General features: G+C 40.8%; 1 protein-coding gene across 2 annotated transcripts in view; it reads left to right on the top strand.

Moving 5' to 3' along the window:
• The window catches only part of COLEC10 (collectin subfamily member 10), a 490,492-nt gene that overhangs the window by 17,837 nt on the left and 451,619 nt on the right, over positions 1–21,036 (top strand). For both annotated transcript variants that reach the window (XM_070477223.1, XM_070477219.1), the window contains exon 2: positions 5,307–5,477. The gene's annotated coding sequence lies outside the window, so the exon portion shown is untranslated. The remainder of the gene's footprint in view (positions 1–5,306; positions 5,478–21,036) is intronic.

Genomic DNA, 21,036 nt, shown 5'->3' with positions numbered 1-21,036 from the left:
CATCAGTCCTTCCAGTGGATGTTCAGGATTGATTTCCTTTAGGAAACTGACTGGTACTATATATAATTTATTATATTATAATATTATTATATAATATATATAATATGTTATATGTAATATATAATTATGTATAGTTTATATATATATTTTAGACACAGAAATCATATCTTCTTTATTCATTTATCTGTTGATGGACACTTAGTTTGTTTATTTCCCTACCTTGGCTGTGGTGAATCACACTGTAATGGATGTGGGAGAAGCACTTTGTAGTCTTGATTGCCATGCATGGTTAGCACAAACTTTTTTTGTCATCTTCCTTACCACCTTCTCTGAAGTCAATCTTTATCTGGAACAGCTTTAATCTACTTCTGGAGTCCCACAATATTGCCCCTCAAATGCACAACAAATTGAGCAGAGAGCTGCCTTTAGCATGAGAAATACTGGTCGTAGGGAACTGAAGAATACCTCTAATTTTAGTTGTGAAAGTAATAGTAATAACCTAGACAGCTGCCATGGATCGAACGTTTGTGTGTGTGTGTACTCAGTTGCTCAGTCGTGGCCAACTCTTTGCGACCCCATGAACTGTAACCCACCAGGCTTCCCCTCTCTGTGGAATTTTCCAGGCAATTGAACATTTACTCTTAACCAAACTCTGATCTCTAAGTGCTTTACACTCATGGATTCAGTGATAGGTCAGGATTCAAGTCTATTTTAGCCTGAGGAACTTGCAACTTTTATAGCAACAGTTTAGGCATTGTGAAACCTTCCCTTCTTTCTCCGCCTTTATCTAGTTCTTTGAATTGTCCTCTTTTCAGAACTCACCATGCTGACTTGGTACCATCATCTGTATCCTCTGTGAAGTATGGAAGATGTCTCTCTTACACTTTTATGCTTTTCGCATGGGGGCATGAATGCGTTGCTTCAGGTTTGTTTTTTCCCAGCCCGCCTCTACTCTTAATTTCTTCTGTCTCCCTAGAATCTTCCTTAAGGACATATCTCAGGCCAAGCCATCTTCTGAAGGCAGCAATTCTCAAGATTCCTGCCTCCTTGCCCAGACACATTTTAGAGGTATAGGCACATTTTGACAAAACCCTCAACCAAAGAGCTGTCTCATACAGCCTTAGAAGAGGTGAGATGGGCTGCCAATGCCTCTTCCACTCTGCTTTTCAAGCATGTGCAGCACTAAAATAGGAATAATCTCGAATGAATTCTAATTCATTCAATTTAAAAGCAGGCTCCTGTGAATCTTATTCCACAGAAATTGTGCGTGCAAAAAGTGTCACGCCTGTATGTAAAAAATTCTAAAGGAGCTACCAGAAAAAGTGACTGGAAATGATAAATGAGTTCATCGAGGTCACAGGATACAAGATCGATTTACAGAAATCAATTGTAATTTTATATACTGGCAATGAGCTATCTGAAAATGAAATTCAGAAAACCATTCCATTCACGATCACAACCAAAAGAATAAAATGCTTAGGAATAAATTTAACAAAAGAAGTATAAGACTTGTTAACACTGGAAATGACACAATATTGGTGACAGGAATTTAAAAAAGACCTGAATAAGTGGAGAGACATTCTGTATTCGTGAATTGGAAGTTGGTGATGGACAGGGAGGCCTGGCATGCTGCGATTCATGGGGTCTCAAAGAGTCAGACACTACTGAGTGACTGAACTGAACTGAATTGAATTTTCGACAGTCACTAACCGAGTCCCAGCGGGTGTCATTGCTGGATGCTCTGTTCTGCCCTCATGAGAAGCTCTGTTCCCCCACTCTCCGGGGTCACCCCATTAGGTAGAAGATGGGCCAGCCTTGGTTTTCTCGAGACGCAGATCTTTATGCTGTGAAAAGATTAAAAACTTTCAGTTAGAATTGGCTCTGCATCATATGTTATGGCCAAATGAACTAAATGTAGCTAAGTGAATGAAGTCTCTATACATCCTGAGTAAACAGATGTCATAACCATCCAGAATCAGAGTGCTTTGAAAAGCATCATTAATCAAATGGAAGGACAAGTACTGATCGGATTGAGAAAAAGTTCACAGATCATATATCTCAGAAGGGATTTATGTCAGTTGTTCAGTTGTGTCCTACTCTTTGTAACCCCGTGGACTGCAGCACGCCAGACCTCCCTGTCCATCACCAACTCCCGAAGTTTACTCAAATTCATCTCCATTGAGTCGGTGCTGCCATCCAACCATTTCATCCTCTGTTGTCCCCTTCTCCTCCCACCTTCAATCTTTCCCAGCATCAGGGTCTTTTCCAGTGAGTCAGTTCTTTGCATCAGTGGCCAAAGTATTGGAGTTTCAGCTTCAGCATCAGTCCTACCTTTGTAGCTCAGTTGGTAAAGAATCTGCCTGCAATGCAAGAGACCTGGGTTCGATTCCTGGGTTGAGAAGATCCCCTGGAGAAGGAAATGGAAACCCACTCCAGTGTTCTTGCCTGGAGAGTTCCATGGACAGAGGAGCCTAGTGGATCACAGACCATGGGTTTGTAAGAGTCGGACATATAACTTAGTGACTAAACTACCAAGTACATGAAAAGGTGCTGCACATCATTGGTCATTATGGAGATAGAAATTAAAACCACAGTGAAATCCCTCTTCCTATGCAGTAGAATGACTGTAATGAAATGAAGATAAAACAAGTGTTGGGGAGGATGTAGAGAAGCTGGAACTCTTGCACATTGCTGGTAGAGATATAAAATGGTGCAACTGCTTTAGTACAGTTTTTTTTAGTATCTTACAACACTACCATATGGCCCAACAATTCCACACCTATGTATCTACCCAAGAAAAATTAAAATATGTACACAGAAAGTCTTCTAAATGTTCATAGCATTTTTATAGCACAAAAGCCCCAACCTACATTCAAATATCCATCCATTTGTGAATGCATAAATAGACTGTGGTCTGTCCATATTCTGGAATACTCTGCAGTAATAAAAATAATCGAAGTGCTTATATATGCTACAACATGGATGAGCCTCAAAAATCTTATGCCAAGTGGAAGAAGATTAAATACAATGTAATTCTCTTGATTTGAAATATCCAGAAAGCAAATCTACAGAGATAGAAAGCAGATCAGTGGTTCCCTGGAACTCAGATTGGGCGCAGGAACTGACTATAAACAGGCATGGGAGTAGGAAGGAGGGAGGCCCATGCGGACCCGCTGGGGTGATGGAAATGTTTGAAAACCAGATTGTGGTGATGTCTGTACATCTGGATAAATTTACTAAAAATCATTGACTTGTACTCTCACAATGGGTGGATTCTGTGAATGTTATACCTCAATAAAACTGTCAAATAAAAATAACCAGCACAGAGTTGAGAGTGGGAGGTATAGATAAAACAAGTTTGGCAACATATTGATAATTTGGGGGGCTGGATGATGGATAATGAAGGCTCATTATACTTTTCACTTGCTGTGTATATTTGAAATTTTCAAATAAATTTAAAAGAAATGATTAAAAAGGGAATGTCACACTTAATTTTTCTTAAGTGGAGTGAAATCTGACCCAGTCTTTATATCCCAGCACTGGAGGAAAGTTAATTCTATCATCATAGGCACCCTGACCAGGGTTTTTCATCAATCTGGGAGGCTCCTGCAGTGCCCCATAAAGTCTTCAGGCCCACAAGGTCAGGGTGGAATGACCATTATCTGGTACGAGTGAACTTTAGCATAAGTTAGCAATGTCACATATGTGCCAAAGCTGGAATAGGCATCTCTTCTGAGCTCTGTGGCATCCATGTAGAGAACCCGCCTCTCTAGGTCCCCTCTAGACCCCCGATCCTGGTCATACTCCTCTGAGCTGTGTGCATTCATTCCCAAGGAGGAGTGTGGCTCTTGGACAGGCCAGGGTGAACCACAAACTTACATCATCTTCTGGGTTGTGGGAGTAACTTCTCCAGGCTCACCCCACTCTCTTATCTTAACCTCTTCCGTGGATTTAGTCTTTCACAATGGCTAGGACAGGAGTTCATCTTGTAGCCTCTATTTAGATTGTGCTAATGCATCTGAGGTAAGAACTAACAATATGTTCTTTGATTAAAATGTGTTTGTGTGCCTGTATGTGTAAAATACAGAGAGTGATATATGAGTAGCTCTCATCTTTTCAAATTCATCTTCAGCATGCAAGCTTTAGTGCATTTGTTAGGGGAAACCACTGACTGAAATCGCCTACCCTAGCCAGGCAACAGGAAGTCTTGGTAAGGAACGTGGAACTAACAAGCTACCACCAACTGGAAGAAATCAGGAAAGGTTAGAGAGGAGATGCCAGTCCATATGTCCTGCCAACCTCCAAAAATCCTTCTCAATGGAATCCATCTTGACTAAGTGATGCGTTTGCCACCAGGAAGGACCCTGGGTCAGAATGCTTGGCCAGAGACAAACTGGAAGGTAACCCAATGACCATAAAAGCCAACATTTCAAGCCGCGTGGCAGAGCAGTTCTCCTGGGTTCCCTTATCCTGCTCTTCTCCGCGCAGACTCCCTCTCCCAATCAAGTCTCTTGCTTTGTCAGCATGTGTCTCCTTGGGCAATTCATTTGCAAGTGTTAGGCAAGAGCCCACTCTCAGACCTGGAAGGGGCCCCCTTCCTGCTGCCCTTTCACTCCTTGAATCATTCACAAAACAAATGTTTATCGAGCCCCTCCAGGTAACACCGGGCACCATTTACCCCACTGGAAATACAACATCAAACAAAACCCACCAAGGCTCTGCTTTTATGCAACTTAGATTTCAGGGCTTAAGATCAAGTGTCGTATGTGGGCTTCCCAGGTGGCACAGCGGTAAAGAATCTGCCTGCCAATGTAGGAGCCACAGATATGCAGGTTCCATCCCTGGATTGGGAAGATCCCCTGGAAGAGGAAATGGCAACCGGCTCCATTATTCTTGCCTGGAAAATCCCGTGGACAGAGGAGCCTGATGGGCTCCAGTCCAAGGGGTTGCATAGAAGTCAGACATGGCTGAGTGACTGAGAACAAGAATCACATGGTGATGCTGTTAAAATGCAGATTCTGGTTCCATAGCTCTGGAGCTGCTTGAGATTAGCATTTCTAACTGACCCCAGGTGAGGTGAATGCTGCTAGGACACAAAAGTCACTTTGAGTTGCAAGGTTCAAAGGTGGAAAGCAGGAAAATATGGGAAAATGCTGAGGTTAATTATTTATAAGTTCTCTGTATTGAATTATTTGCAGTGAGCTTCCTGCCTATGTTGACTGATGGCTATTGTCAGACTTTGCCCTGAGGGACCTGACACTTCTTACTTGACCCCTAAGTGGATCATTTTTTTCTCTTGTGTTTAGGACCACCCCGACCAAGCAGCATACTCGGACCACACCCTCCAACTCTCCTCAGGTGTGTTCACACCCAGTGGCTTCTCTGATTAATTCTCAGGTCAGGACTTGTGTGTCAGAATTCCCTTTGGGATCCGATCCTGTTTTGCACTTCAAAGGCCTGTCTGGCTGGTATCAAAGGTATGTCTAGAACTTTGGAACTGAACTTGAGCCTTTCTAGCTTTATTTGTTAACTCTTTCCTGTTTTCCACTTTTAGGTTAGGGTGTTAATAAGGGGAGAATGGGGAAAAAAGATAAAAAATGTCCCTGTGTTCTGTTTATTTTATTTTATCTATTTTTGACTGTCTGGGTCTTCGTTGCCATGTAGGCTTTTCTCTAGGTGTTATGAGCGGGCAGTGCACAGGCTCTCTAGTTGCAGTGTGCGGGCTTCTCATTGCGGTGGATTCTCTTGTTGTGGAGCATGAGTTCTAGGGTATGTGGGCTTCAGTAGTTGCATCACATGGGCTCGCTCAGTGTTGCAGTCCCCAAGCTCTAGAGCACAGGCTCAGTAGTTATGGCGTGCAGGCTTAGTTGCCCCATGGCATGTGGGACCTTTCTGGACCACGGATCATACCAGTGTCTCCTGCATTGGCAGGCAACATCTTTACCACTGAGCCACCAGGGAAGCCCTGTTTGTTTTAATTTTTTTTATATGCCATATTTCCCTTGAAAGCAGTCTCTTTGTGTGATTGTTGCACAAAATGGGTTAATTCTCAGCTGGCCACCAGTTTTGTGTGGAGCACCTGTGTGAATCATTAAAATACGGGTTTTCCTGGGGTTTCTTGCAGCTGCTGTGGGGGTTAGGGAGATTGTGAGACTGTACTGATAAAGAGGTACCATGAAATCAGTGTGTAGGAACAGGCTTCTAGGAAGACTTGCAGAAGGGACCGACTCTGCAGCTTATCTCCTTGCACTTTGACTTCTGCCTTTTCACCTCTCCCTTCTGTCTCTCTGGAACATGGTGAAGATCCTGGAGATTGAGTAGTGTCTTGCAACCATGAAACTGAGAGCTTTGAACTTACAATTTTGGAGCAGGAAGATAAAGAGCTCCTAGGATCTTGAGGGCATCTGTAGTGGTTACATTTGCTCTGGATTGTGTGCAAAGTTGCTTCCGTCATGTTCAACTCTTTGTGATCCTATGGACTGTAGCCCACCAGGCTCCTCTGTCCGTGGGATTTTCCAAGCAAGAATACTGGAGTGGGTTGCCATTTCTTCCTCTAGGGGATCTTCCCGACCCAGGGATTGAATTGGCATCTCTTGCATATCCTGCATAGGGAGGCAGGTTCTTTATCACTCCCATTTGATCTGGATTTGGGATCCATGACATGAGTTGAAATCCAGTCTCTTAAAATAAATATAATTAGAAATTTGTATTTTGTTGTATGTGTAATTGAAAATCATCAGAGGATTTTGAGTAGAAGAGCTCTATAGTCTGATTGATGTTTGTAACAAATGGCCCTATCTACTCTATGGAGACTAAACTATAGGTTGTACTGAGGACATTAATCAGATAATCATTGCAGTGATTCTGGAGAGAGGTGGCACTAGCTTAGCCTAGGGTTATGAAGGTGGAGAGACAGCTTGCATGTACTTTATAAAGTTTTCCTACAAAAAGGAAACAAAACTGAATATACAATAAGATAATACTAGTCAACATTTATTGAGTATCATTATGTGCAGAAACAGTGGCTGACTTTATTTTTGGGGGCTCAAAAATCACTGCAGATGGTGATTGCAGCCATGAAATTAAAAGACGCTTACTTCTTGGAAGGAAAGTTATGACCAACCTAGACAGCACATTAAAAAGCAGAGACATTACTTTGCCAACAAAGGTCCGTCTAGTCACGTGTGGATGTGAGAGTTGGACTATAAAGAAAGCTGAATGCCGAAGAATTGATTCTTTTGAACTGTGGTATTGGAGAAGACTCTTGAGAGTCCCTTGGACTGCAAGGAGATCCAACCAGTCCATCCTAAAGGAGATCAGCCCTTGGTGTTCATTGGAAGGACTGATGTTGAAGCTGAAACTCCAGTACTTTGGCCACCTGATGTGAAGAGCTGACTCATTTGAAAAGATCCTGATACTGGGAAAGATTGGGGCCAGGAGGAGAAGGGGACCACAGAGGATGAGATGGTTGGATGGTATCACTGACTCAATGGACATGGGTTTGGGTGGACTCTGGGAGTTGGTGATGGACAGGGAGGCCTGGTGTGCTGCGGTTCATGGGGTTGCAAAGAGTCGGACACAGCTGAGTGACTGAACTGAACTGATGTGCAAAATAAGATTCTAAGCATATTCTATAACTCACTCATTTAATCTTTACACTAGTCATGTGAAGCAGGCATTATTTTTACCTGCATTTTACAGGTAAGAAAACTAAGGAGTAAAAAGTTTAAGTCATTTTCTAGTTAAGTGATGGAGGATCCCTTCCTCCATATGTGTGTGCTGGGGAAGTGGGGTTTTGTGTATGGATTTGGGGGTATAATTAAAGATGAAGTCATCCTAGAAGAAAAACTTAGAAGAAAATATAGCAAGCATTTTAGAAGTTTTATGTCTGCATGTTAGGATTACATACAGCTTCTTTATACTGTTCTTCTTTGCCTGTATTTCTACAGTGCTATTTTTGGTATGGGAAAAGTATTAATATACAAAAGGCACTGTGGTTTAGAATTATGGTGTTTAGCAGTAGATTTAATATCATGTCAGCTGTTTGTAAGCAAAGAGAGAAAGGGTCACTGTATAGTTATGGCCAGAACAGAAATGACATCAAGCTGAGCTGTGGAAAGTAAGTCATGAAACAGGCTAAGTTCCTCGACCTCTAGAGCATGGCTGTAGCATCCTTGTCCTAGCCCAGTCATCTGTCCACTAATTGATAATGTCTTCTAGGAACAGTCTCATTCCAATAACCAAATTTTTCAACTTTTCCCAACTCTGGCATTATAAGGAAGCAGCTTTTTAGCACACAGTCTGCCTGTTTGTTCAAATGTGCTCTCTGTGTCTGGATTCTCTGTGCCATGTTGGCTTTCTTTGAAGAATTTCCCTTGTCTGACATGACATCATTTAGTTTATTTATGCTGGAGAACCCTCAGGGAAATACTATACCTGTGTTATATATGTGCATATGTGGATATAAATTATAGAACAACAGATCACTGAAAGGTGAATTTAAATTCCTGGTCCTCAGGCTGTTCAAAGATAAGCTATGCACCCTGGACTGGTGTCAGCAAATGAGCAGAGGGCAGTACAAATTCAGCTGAGGAGTGGGGGACCCCCAGACAAGCTTTTAGACTCCGAATCCTAAAAGTGGCAGGGGCCATTTTTTAACAATCTAAATTCTAGTGACTTCCCTGGCAGTTCAGCAGTTAAGACTCTGTGCTTCCAATGCAAGGGGGTATAGGTTTGATCCCTGGTTGGGGAACTCAGATTCCACAAGCCACATGGTGCAGCTAAAATATATATTTTAAAAAGAATCTAGAGTCTAACCACTCTGCAGACAGTGAATGTTCATTTCATTTCTTAAAATAGCCCAATCTGTCTAGTCTCAAATTCCTTTACATGTCTACTATTTGCCCAGTTTTTAGCACTAAAGTACCTTTCAGTTCAATACCATGAATATAGCAGAAGAAAAAAATGCAACCTAAAATATGTCAAAAATAGAAAATAAGAGATAGTAAAAAAAAAAGGGACTCAAAACTCAGAGAGTGAACAATTGATAAATGAATATTCATATACATAAATTTTTTTCTGAGGGATTTGAAAATGTTGGAGTATATGCTCCATGTTTTCTTTATTCATTGGTCTAAACATCATATAGTTTGTTCTTTCCAATCTTTTTTTTAATTAAACTTTTTATTTTATACTGGAGTATATCTGATTAACAAGGTCGTGATTGTTTCAGGTGAACAGCAAAGGGACTCAGCCAATACATATATTTGTATCTGTTCTCCACCAAAGTCCTCTCCTATCCAAGCTGCCACGTGGCGTTGAACAGAGTTCCCTGTGCTGTACAGTGGACCCTTGTTGCTTATCCATTTTAAATACAGCAGTGTGTACATGTTAATCCCAAACTCCCTAACTATCCCTTCCCCTTATCCTTCCCGCCCCCCACCCCCAGCAACCATAAGTTCCTTCTCTGTGAGTTTGTTTCTGTTTTTTAAGTTGAAGTTCATTTGTATCATTTCTTTTTAGCTTGCACATACATGGAACGTCATATGGTATTTCTCTTTCTCTGTCTGACTTATTTCACTCAGTATGCCACTCTCTAGATTCATCCATGTTGCTGCTCAGTGGCATCGTTTCTTTCTTTTTAATGGCTGAGTAATATTCCATTGTAGAAATGTACCACATCTTCTTTATCCATTCCTCCACAAATGGGCATTTAGGTTGCTTCCATGTCTTGACTGTTGTAAACCATGCTATTGCACTGAACGTTGGTGTGCCTGTAATATTTCAGACAGTGTTTTCTCAGGATGCATGTCCAGGAGTGGGAATGCAGGGTCATATAGTATGTGCTGCTTGTTTTTACATAGAAAAGTTGAAGAATATAAGACCCATGATGTACTAAGGAGCTCATATTAAAATTTTTTTAAATAAACCACACGTTATTTCTCAAAAATAGTTTCATTACATTTCATTACATTCATTTCATTGCATTTTCTGCCATCTCTGAGATTTGACCAATTGATAAGTGAAGGTAGCCATCAGATTAGGTGGTCATTATATGGAATGTCAGTGGAAAAGAAAATGATGAAGAAAAAGTGTTCATTATACAAGCAAGAAGTATAAAAAGATTAGAATAAAGAGGCTTTTGAATTGAATTAACTAAGAACCAGAAAAGGGTTTTTTTTTTTAAAGCTTTGAAATATACATGGCAGCTTAGTTTAAGCTGCATGACAATACCAATGTTTGCGTAAAACAGAGTATAGACTTCAGTTGAGCAAGGCACGCCTTCCTAAATGGACTAATTCTGATAAATCACCAAGACATGGGCTGCTGGATTCTAGACAATGGATTTATACAAAAGGAAACAAAGCCACATAGACATTTTTATTGGGGATGTTCTCACTATGTCAGTACCAAGCTATAAAACAACCAAAGAACTGAGCATAATTACAGCCTCTCTCAACAGAGCAAGGAGAATTGATTTGAGAAAAGCCCTATTGTAACTCACTGACTCAGGGGTTCCCCTAGGAGGACCATAAATCAGGTTCAAGGGCAGGGATCACATCCATGCCATGCAAAGCCTTGGGTCTGATTTGTATCAATAGATAGGAGTTTGGTTATCTCATGCAGGGCTTCCTTGGTGGCTCAGATGGTAAGAATCTGTCTGCCAATGCAGGAGATGCAAGAGACTCAGGTTCGATCACTAGGTTAGGAAAATCTGGAGAAGGGAGTAGCTACCCAGTCCAGTATTGTTGCCTGAAGAATTCCATGGACAGAGGACCCTGGCAGGCTACAGTCCATGGCGTCACAGAGTCGGACAACTGAGCGACTAACACTATATCATGAAAGCAGCAGCAGGATGAGCCTCAGTCCAGAGGCCCTTGGTGTGTGGTTTCATCTAGGTTCTCATGGGATGTAGAATTGCCATAGAACAGGCCACCAGCTTCTCTGAGGCAGTTTTCTTGTTTCCAAAATACGAGGCATGCTGATTCTCTTTCCTCTAAAACCTTGACCTGTCTTCTTTACTGCAAATCCAAGGCAGAATTGTGAAGTTTAATTGCTAACAAATGAAAAGTGAAAACCCAAATGTTGGAAGAGAGCCTTGCAGCCTATTCTGATTATATTCATCTTTGTCAAATATTTCACCTGTGCTCCTTGAAGAACCCCTTCTTGTGTGAGATTTATATGTCTCTGCCCTGTTAAACTCAGGAGTGGCTATGTAAACTGGTTTTCTTTAATGGAATACATATGTCATGTATGTAGTAATGTAGATGGAAGTAACATGTGTCACTTCCAAGACGAACATTTTAGATTTATCATGTTTCTTCTCTCTGTTATGATGGCCACAGATTTATTGGAGATGGAGGATGTTCTGTCAGCCTAAGTCTGGAATGATGAGTATTTGCAGCAATAATGATCATACATTGTGAACAAGAAATAAACCTTTGTTTTAAGACACTGTAATTTGGGGGAATCATGTTCCTGCAGGAGACACAGGTTCAAATCCTGGTTGGGGAACTAAGATTCTACATACCACACAGCATGGCCAAAAAAAACAAGTAAATAAAAATAAAATTAAAAAATCAATAAACCAAAGATGTATAGTGAGTCCAGGTAGCAGACACTAAAGAAGGGAGTGTCTGGAAAGGAAGGAGAAGTTAGATCACATGGAAACTTGAAAGTCATATTTAAGACTTAAGATTAATTTGAAGAATCAATGGAAAATTCACTGAAGGGATTTAGGGAAGATTCTTTCTCTTCCTCTAATACCCTCCCCACTCAGCCCTTCATCTTATCCACTCAGTAGCCTCTTCTTTAAAGTCAGATTGAACTTAATGGACCCTCCCTAGACAGATATAGCTCCTTCCTCTCTAACTTACCATTTATGCATACATATCCCTGAACACATTTATTTTGTGCCTATTCACTTTCCTGCCTTTCCCACAACTGAAGACCTAAAAATCCCAAGGGCTGCTTTTGTCTTTTACCAGCTCTGTATGGGAGGCAGAGTTCTAAGCTGACCCTCAGTGGCCCATGTGCTGTGCTGTATAATCTCCCCATCCCCCACCTGAGTGTGAGTGGAACCTGTGGCTAGGATTGGATATCACCTCTGCGATTAGGTCACTAACCAGTTAGTTGACTTGGTTAATGAGTTAATCAAAGGGAAGATTATCCAGGACAAGCCAGACTGGCCTGGGAGCAAATAGCCAAGTTGTGAACTGCCTACTGGAATCACGTGGTAAGAATGTGTGTGACCTCTACTAGTGGAAGTGAACTCTTCCAATACCCAGTGAGTGTGGACGAAGAAGCCAAACCTCAGATTAGAATTACAGCTTCCCTGGTGCCTCAGATGGTAAAGGACCTGCCTGCAATGCTGGAGACCCAGGTTCGATCCCTGGGTCAGAAGATCCCCTGAAGAAGGAAATGACTACCCACTCCAGTGTTCTTGCCTGGAGAATTCCGTGACAGAGGGGCCTGGAGGGCTACAGTCCATGAGATCACAAAGAGTCGGACACGGCTCAGTGACTAATTCTAATTTCTAATGTAAATTTCTAATTTACATTACTAATTCTAACTTCTAATGTAAATAAAATGTAGCATTGGGCTTCCCAGGTAGCCTTAGTGGTAAAGAATTCACCTGCCAATGCAGGAGACATAAGAGACATAGGTTTAATCCCTGGGTTGGGAAGATCCCTTGGAGTAGGAAATGGCCACCCACTCCAATATTCTTGCCTGGGAAGTCCCATGGTCAGAGGAGCCTGGCAAGTCCATAGGATCGTAGAGTCGGACACGACGGAAGTGACTTTGCACGTCTGGCCAATACCTGATTTCAGTTTGATGAGATCTCAGTGGAGAACACAGATAACTCACACCTGGACTCCTGACCCGTGGAAACTATGAGACAATACAATTGTGGTGTTTGCACTGCTGGGGTTGTGGTAATTTGTTAGGCAGCAAGAACACAGCAGTGGAAAACTAATACACGATGTTGTTGTATACCTGTAGGAAAGTTACCTACCTTCTCTGAACCTCATTTCCATCGTCTGTGAAGTGAGCATGATAATTATATCCCCTGTTGTTGAATTCAAATAGAAAATATATGCAGACTACCTAGTATCTTCTGCATGGATTAATTACTCTCTGTTGCCTCCACCCCACCAGCCCACTGTCTGTGCCAATGCTTTTCTGGAACATTCTGCCTAGGTGTCCCTTCAAAAGCCAGCACAGGCATTCAGGCTGCCATAGGTGTCATTTGCCCAGCAGCCTGTCCTAAGGGCCACTGTTCTGATGAAAATTACTATTGTAATGCATAACCGTGAGGAATCCAGAATGAAATTGCTTTGGGAGCCTTTGTGTGATTAACATTTCAGCTGTTTATGGAGTCTTTTCCCTATCATTTCCTGTTTTAAAAAATTAATGGGCTGATCTCTTTATTATTGAAAAGCAAGCAGCGAAAGTTCAGCTAGAGCACAAAGAAATGGTTCTATATGATTCCAATAAACATTTCTGAGTAGGGAGAATATTTGGACCACTTTTTTTTTTTTTAATTCAAATGCTCTTTTAATCCCTACAACTTTTTCTTTTGAAGTCACTTCTCCCAACCCCACCTCCTTGCTCACTGCTCATCCCTCCCCTGATTTGGGGATGAAAGACATTTGAGTCGAAAACATTGTGACTTTATAATCATGCCAGTGATATTGTGTTTGACAGTATTATGAGACCCACTGAATCAGAGTTTTTGAGTCCAGAGAGACTTTGCAGGCCGTGTAGCTTGATTCTCTCATTTTACAGATGAGAAAACTGAGGTTTGGGGGTTTAACTGGCCAAGAAGACACAGTTATTTAGTGACTAAAGTTTTCTCTGATGGAAACCAAATCTCTTGAAATAACTTTCCTCAAGTCTCTGCACTGATTACTTTTGTGTTTTATTTATGGAAATTTAAAGCCTTCTCCTTCAGTGTAGGCCCTATAGCTCAGGAGCTAGAGCACTGGTCTTGTAAATCAGGGGTCATGAGTTCATATCTTGCTGGGCCTGATGAGCAATTCTCTTACTTTTTGGGCTTCCTGGTGGCGCAGATGGTAAAAAATCTGTCTGCAATGTGGGAGACCTGGGTTCAGTCCCTGCTCAGGAAGATCCCCTGGAGGAGAGCATGGCAACCCACTCCATTATTCTTGCCTGGAGAGTCCCCATGGACAGAGAAACCTGGTGAGCTATATCATACATGCGGTTGCAAAGAGTCAGACATGACTGAGCAACTAAGCACTTTCAGTACAAGGATCAAATGCTTCCTTTTTTGTGAGCAGACAATATGGTACAGACATCATTGTGGGCCCTGATGATCTGTAATGCTACTTATCAGCTGAGCCTCCAGGGGGAATGGAAGGCTTTCTTAAGCCAGATGGAAAGATCCAGTTCAGTAAGAAGGAAAGATCTAGGTTAGATTTAAGGGGCTCTCAAGTGGGGCTGAGAAATAATCCTTAGTGAGATCATCAGTGAGACTGTAGATTATGTATTCACTGGACGGATGTAGGCATTAGTTCCTTGGTCTTACCCATTTTTCCTCTCTGCCATCCCAATATCTTTCTGATGTGCTCATGTGCTCAGTATGCACTCAGTTGCCTCAGTCATGACAGACTCTTTCCAACCCCATGGACTGTAGCTCTCCAGACTCCTCTGTCCATCGGATTTCTCAGACAAGAATAGTGGAGTGGATTGCTATGTCTTTCTCCAGGAGAGCTTCCTGACCCAGGGATCAAATCTACATCTCCTTTGGGGGTTCCTGCCTTGGTAGGTGAATTCTTTACCACTGAGGCACCAGGGAAACCAATATTTCTGATGACTAGTATTTATATATCAAAACAGTCCAGGTTCTCTTTTTCCAAGAGGTAAAAAATAAATTCTGTTCCACAGTCTAATCAACCTGAGATTGTAGTAAAGCTTTTGTCTGGGTGAAGCATTTACTGTGTGTGCCGAGGAGTTACCAGAGCACACCTGAGACTGCCATCCTTAGAAAGTTCTGCTTGCAGTATTGACCTTGGCTGGCATCTGGGAACTTGATTGCAAACAGACCCTTACACGGATGTTAAATGGCCCCTTAACTGACAAGAGTGACTCACTGTGCCTAAACCGTTTGGACAAACAGTATCATTCAGGCTGAACACCTGCTTTCCTGCTGGGATTCTAGAATTTTGCTGCCTGGCAGGCAGTGGGTGCCTATGTGCCCACCTTCCAATAAAAGTGTTGGTTATTGGGTCTTCAGTGATCTTCCGTGGTGGACAGTATTTCATGCGTGCTGTAACAACCCACTGCTGGAGGAATTAAGCGTGTCCTTGTGACTGCCCTAGGATGGTCTGCTTGGGAGCTTGCATTTGGTTTCCTTCAGACTGTGTCTTATGTACCCTTACCTGTGTTGACTTTGCTTTATATTCCTTTCATTGTAATAAATCTTAGCTGTGAGTTCAACTTTATACTGAGTCTTGTAATTCCTCCTAGCAGAAATTACAAACCCAACCTGGAGCAGATCATGAGTCTTCTCTTCCTTGGTGGGGATATACTTAGGATCGACCTTTGGTATCCAGGGACACTGATGCCGTGACCCCCATGGATGCCAACATCTGCAGGTGCTCAAGTTCCTTTTATAAGATGGTATAGTACAGTCAGCCCTCCCTTTTCCCGGATTCCTAATGTGCAAATTCAACCAAAATTCAGGCAAAATTCTGCTTGTGGTTGGTTAAATCCATGAAACCCTGAATATGAAGGGCCAACTGTATCTTATTTTATTTTTTATTATTTTTATTTGAAGCCTGTATTTTTATTCTTTTTAATTTATGTTTTAAGTGGAGGAAAATTGCTTTACAATATTGTGTTGGTTTCTACCTATAACAACCCAACTCTCCATGAAGTCAGAGCCTACTGCTCAAGTAGATGCTAGAGGGGCCTTTCAGAAAATAAAATAACTTCTCTGTTGATTTTTCCCAGAAGATATTTTATTTTCAAAGGTCCCTCTAGCATCTACTTGAGCAGTAGGTTCTGACTTCGTGGAGCTCAAGTTTAAGAGCCAATATGAAGAATGACAGTCTACTTAAAAGTATTCAAATACAATGTCATATCTCTTTTATAACCATCATTTCCCTCTGGTTTTCCTATCTACCGCTCTCCAGATCCTGTATTTTTTTCTCTTTCCTTTTTCTCCTTTCTTTTTCTCCATTTTCTGTGGCTCTGTCTGTATTATCTTACATCTTGGGCTGTGAATTTCATGATACCAGAGACTATAAAAATAGGATTAGCAGAAAAAAAAAAAACATTACTAGTAAATGGAGGCTCCATTTTTTTTTTTACTCAGAAATTTATTATTATTTGTCTTCTAATTGCTTAACATTTTTGTCCTTCTGTTTCCTAATTTCATAAATGGGACTGATATTACCTGTTCACCTTGCAAAGATACAGAGAGGATCACATAATTTTTATGTAAGAATTTTAGAAATTTGAGGCACATAGAAATGTTGAAACCCTCCTGGAACCCTGCACAAGTGTATTTTATGAGAAACATAGGCTCTGTAATGTGGGCCTTTTATCTCTTTATTCATAAGATGATAAAGAAGAGAATATAAGGATCCTCAATGAAGAAAGGCAATAGAAAAAGAAGATTAAAAGAAGGTTTGATTATTGACTTCAGATATTCAAAGGACGGCCATGAAGAAGAAACAGTAGAATAACTTGTATGATTCCACAGAATATAGAGTCAGGACTAGTAGAAAAACAAAACAAAACAAACAAACAAAAACAACAAAACAACAGAGGAAGAAGAGGAAAGACCTGGGTCAAGCACTGGAAAAGTATTATCAGGGAACACTAGTCATTGGGGCTGTTCAGGGTCAAGCTGAACCACAACATCTTGCATGTTGTATGTGGAGTTAAGCATTGGATTCATGAATGAAGTTCTTTTCTTCACTCACAATTTTTGCTCTAGTGTTCTCTGTACTATTATTTATTGAGCCTTTTCTTAATTGATTGACTCAATTTTTAAGATAAATTTATTTTTAAAACTATATTTTGCATATTTGATGTCTTGGTTATTTTATTTAGTGGACATTAAAATACAAAAGCTACTTTAAAAAATTTGTCAGTGAACCCCAAACTAGATGCTTTCCAAGCCTGATATTACATGGACATTCTCAAGCCAAATGAAAGGCAAGAACCAAACAAAACTGTAGCCAAGAAGCCCTGATTTCTATCCATATGAACCCTTTGGTCACTTGGCATCACACAGTCTTTCTTGAAAAGAAAGATGGTGCTGGATTTGTGGAGCTGAAAGCACCATCATGCCTCTTCCCAAGGAGAAACACTTGTGCATCTGCTTATCTCTCTCACAACCCACCAGGCCAATAGGTGCCATCCAGGATGAGCGGAAACTAGGATACGTGGTAGTCCTACCTTTTCCTCACTCTTGCCCCCCTGGTTTTGCACCTCCCAAATAATGCATCAGCACTTTACTTTTGCCCTGTTTTCTAGTATGCAGACTTAGATCTCCCTTTGTCTCAAATGCACACTTAGTCTGCAGGAGTTATAATCCTGCCCTCCCACTACCCCAGTCGTGATTGATTGATTAGAGCAAAAAGGGACACCTGACCCAGGATGTATCTGTTTTATTCTAGCGGGAGTTTGGAATTTCAACCTGAGGATGATATACAGTTTCTTGGGCTGATGTAACAAAGTACCACAAACTGGGTGGCCCCTGAGGCCTAGCAGTGAATAATTTGTTACAGAGTCTGAGCAAAAAGCATGTTGAAACTGAATATATATATTCAGTGAAGAATAAACCAGTGGCTAAAATAGAGGAAACCATACTGCTAACATCTCAAGTATTATAATCAGCCAAAGCACTTGCCTGAAGCAAGTGACCTTTATCAATTGAGGCTATAGACAGATGTAGAAATTTTGTAATACCTTTTGATATCTTAAGTGTACCTTAGGTATATTATATAATAAATGTTACTTATTGGAGAGATGAAAGCCGTGTTTAATGAACAGTGCTTCAAAATAGCTTGATCAGACAGAAGTACTTCCTTCCCAGGGCCAAGTTAACATTTTGGCAGAACTTAAGTTCTTTTTTTTTTTATAGAGGCCCATATCATATCAAATTTATTTTAACAAGGGTAATGGTACATTTTAGCTTGTACATAACCATCATAAGGGGCTTCCCTGGTGGCTCAGATGGTAAAGAATCTGCTTGCAATGCAGGAGACCTGGGTTTGATCCCTGGGTTGGTAAGATCCGCTGGAGAAGGGCATGGCAACCCACTCTAGTATTCTTGCCTGGAGAATCCCTGTGGACAGAGGAGACTGGCGGGCTACAGTCTGTGGGGTTGCAAAGAGTCAGACATGACTGAACAACTAAGCCCAGCATAGGAAGATTTAGCTGTCATTGAATAGTTAGCAAAAGGATATGTAATAAAGTCACTCAGTCATGTCCAACTCTGTGCGACCCCATGGACTGTAGCCCTCCAGGTTCCTCTGTCGATGGAATTCTCCAGGCCAGAATAGTGGAGTGGGCAGCCAGGCGATCTTCCCAACCCAGGGATCAAACCTAGGTCTCCCACACTGCAGGTGGATTCTTTGCCAGCTGACCTTTACCACGGAAGCTTTACCAGGGAAGCCCAAGAATACTGGAGTGGGTAGCCTATCCCTTCTCCAGAGGATCTTCCCAACCCAGGAATCAAACTGGGGTCTCCTGCATTACAGGTGGATTCTTTACGAGCTGAGCTACCAGGGAAGCCCTAAGAAAAGAATACTTCTGTATATATAATAATATCATTTATTAATCCCTACTTTGCAATTTTCTTTTTCTGTTTTAAAGCCAGTATTTTTTTTTTTTTGGTGGATTTTGAAATTTTTATAGGCCTTAGGCATGATGCTTTTGGTTCTTAGTAGAAAAAAAATGGCTGTCTTTGTATCTTAATCTTTTTTAAAAATTTAACCATTCTGTAATTACATTTTCCTTAACAACTTCAAAAGATAATTAAGAAGTAGTTTGGTATTTAAACTGCTGCAGTATTTGCTCTCAAGAAGTGTCTAGAAATAAGCCTGTGTTTCTGTCACATGAATAGTTTTATATTTTAAAGCTACTGTTAGTAGCTTCTGAAATCCAAACAAATCTCTCCTTTAAAAGACCACTTAATTAAAAAGTGCGATTAGACAAACCACATCTCATAGTTACCTGACTTAACATGAGTATTGGTGTATCTTACTCAAACTTGAATGTGTTCAGAAGCACAGCAGACATCAGCCTGATTATGTAGTTTCAAGCATTTTGACAAAATAAAACAAAATGCACCACCTCCATGATAAGAAAATAAGAAGAAAATGACAGCTGCAGGTATTGTATTTCCTGCTTCAAACTAAAAGGCAATTAAAAATACTTCCATTTGCAAACATTTCTCCTTTTTCTGAATTAGGTTCATCCAAAGAAAAGACTCATCATTGCTCAGAAGGACACCACCAGTTCAATACAGTCATTGGGTTGGCCAAAAAGTTCATTTGTGTTTTCTATAACATCTTATGGAAAAACCTGAACAAATATCTTGGCCAATCCAATATATCAGCTAAACCTCATAGCATCTTCAGGATTCAGCTCAGGGCCTAGCCTTGTGAAAATTTTTCCCCTCTCAGACCTACTATAACACTTGTGTTTCATCTAGGTCATGGCTGGGTGCCATCTTGTATTATTTTCCAGTTGCTTTCTGTTGGAAAATACTTTCATACCTTCAGGAATAGTAAACTTGAAGAAGCATCTGTTAGCTTGTCTCTGAGTTAAGAAAGGAGCACCACTAAGAAGAAGCATTAATGCTGTGAATTTTCCTATGTACACTATCAAATAGTTGCCTTGTCTATAATAGCTCAGGTGGGCCACACTGTTCTTTCAGGCCTGCTGGTCTATATCCAAGTAAGTTGAATCAATGCTTATTGATCTGATCTGAACTAATTCTCCTCTTTTCCAAAGCCACCAATTATTGGTTTAACTCCAACTTTATTCAGAGTTCTATTTTCTCAAAGAGAAAAAGCATTTATAAAGTTTAGAATAAAGGGGCTGCATTAATAAACACAATTTTTTAGAAATAAATAAAGATATAAGTTTAATTCCCTAGGTTCCTTTTCCTCCTTAAATACCCCTTGCTGCATTTTAAAAATCGAAGTATAGTTGATTGACAGTGTTGCGCTAGTTTCAGGTATGCATGCGTGCCTAGTTGCTCAGTCGTTTCTGACTCTTTGTGACCCCATGGACTGTAGCTCACCAGGCTCCTCTGTCCATGGGATTTTTCAGACAAGAATACTGGAGTGGATTGTCATTTCCTCCTCTAGGGGATCTTCCCTTACCCAGGGATTGAACCCGAGTCTCCTGTGTCTCCTGCATAGCAGGCAGACTCTTTACCTTCTGAGTCACGAGGCCTCATTAGTTTCAGGTATATAGCAAAGTGATTCATATTCCTGAATAAATAGACATCTAAAACGTGAACTTTGGCGACAGACATTAAAAGTAATAATATTCTGTGCTGGTGAATTTAAATTAAGTGGTGGAAGTTTAGGGAGGCACTCTCACATGTAGTTTCGTGTTGTATGATCTTTAGAAACATTGACAGTATTTATCAAAAAAGTCTTGCAACTTTCCCCCAGAGGCAGCTTGGAACAATGGTTAGTTCAAATGGTTAGTTCAAAGACCAGTACCTCTACACAGTCCCAGTGTGATTCCAGGAAATTGCTTAATCTTGCTGCCTGTTTTCTTATAGGTAAAATAAGGATAACAATAGAACCTATGCCTTACATGGCTAAAATAAATAAGTCAGTGTTATTAAATTAAGAGCAGTGTCTGACAAATCATATGGCCTAGATAGTCTTCTAAAATACTTTTTGACACAGTATTTGTGCTTAAAGAAACTTTGAGAAAAAACTCGGAGATAAGAACCAGAATCTGGAATTAAGGATGAAAATTAAATACATTTAAAATGTCAGACAAGACAGAAATGGTTAAATTCATAGGTTATAG

Source organism: Odocoileus virginianus, chromosome 15, assembly GCF_023699985.2.
Source record: "Odocoileus virginianus isolate 20LAN1187 ecotype Illinois chromosome 15, Ovbor_1.2, whole genome shotgun sequence".
Taxonomy (NCBI): domain Eukaryota; kingdom Metazoa; phylum Chordata; class Mammalia; order Artiodactyla; family Cervidae; genus Odocoileus; species Odocoileus virginianus.
The sequence above is the reverse complement of the archived record's forward strand: the minus strand, read 5'-3'. Positions and strand labels throughout refer to the sequence as shown.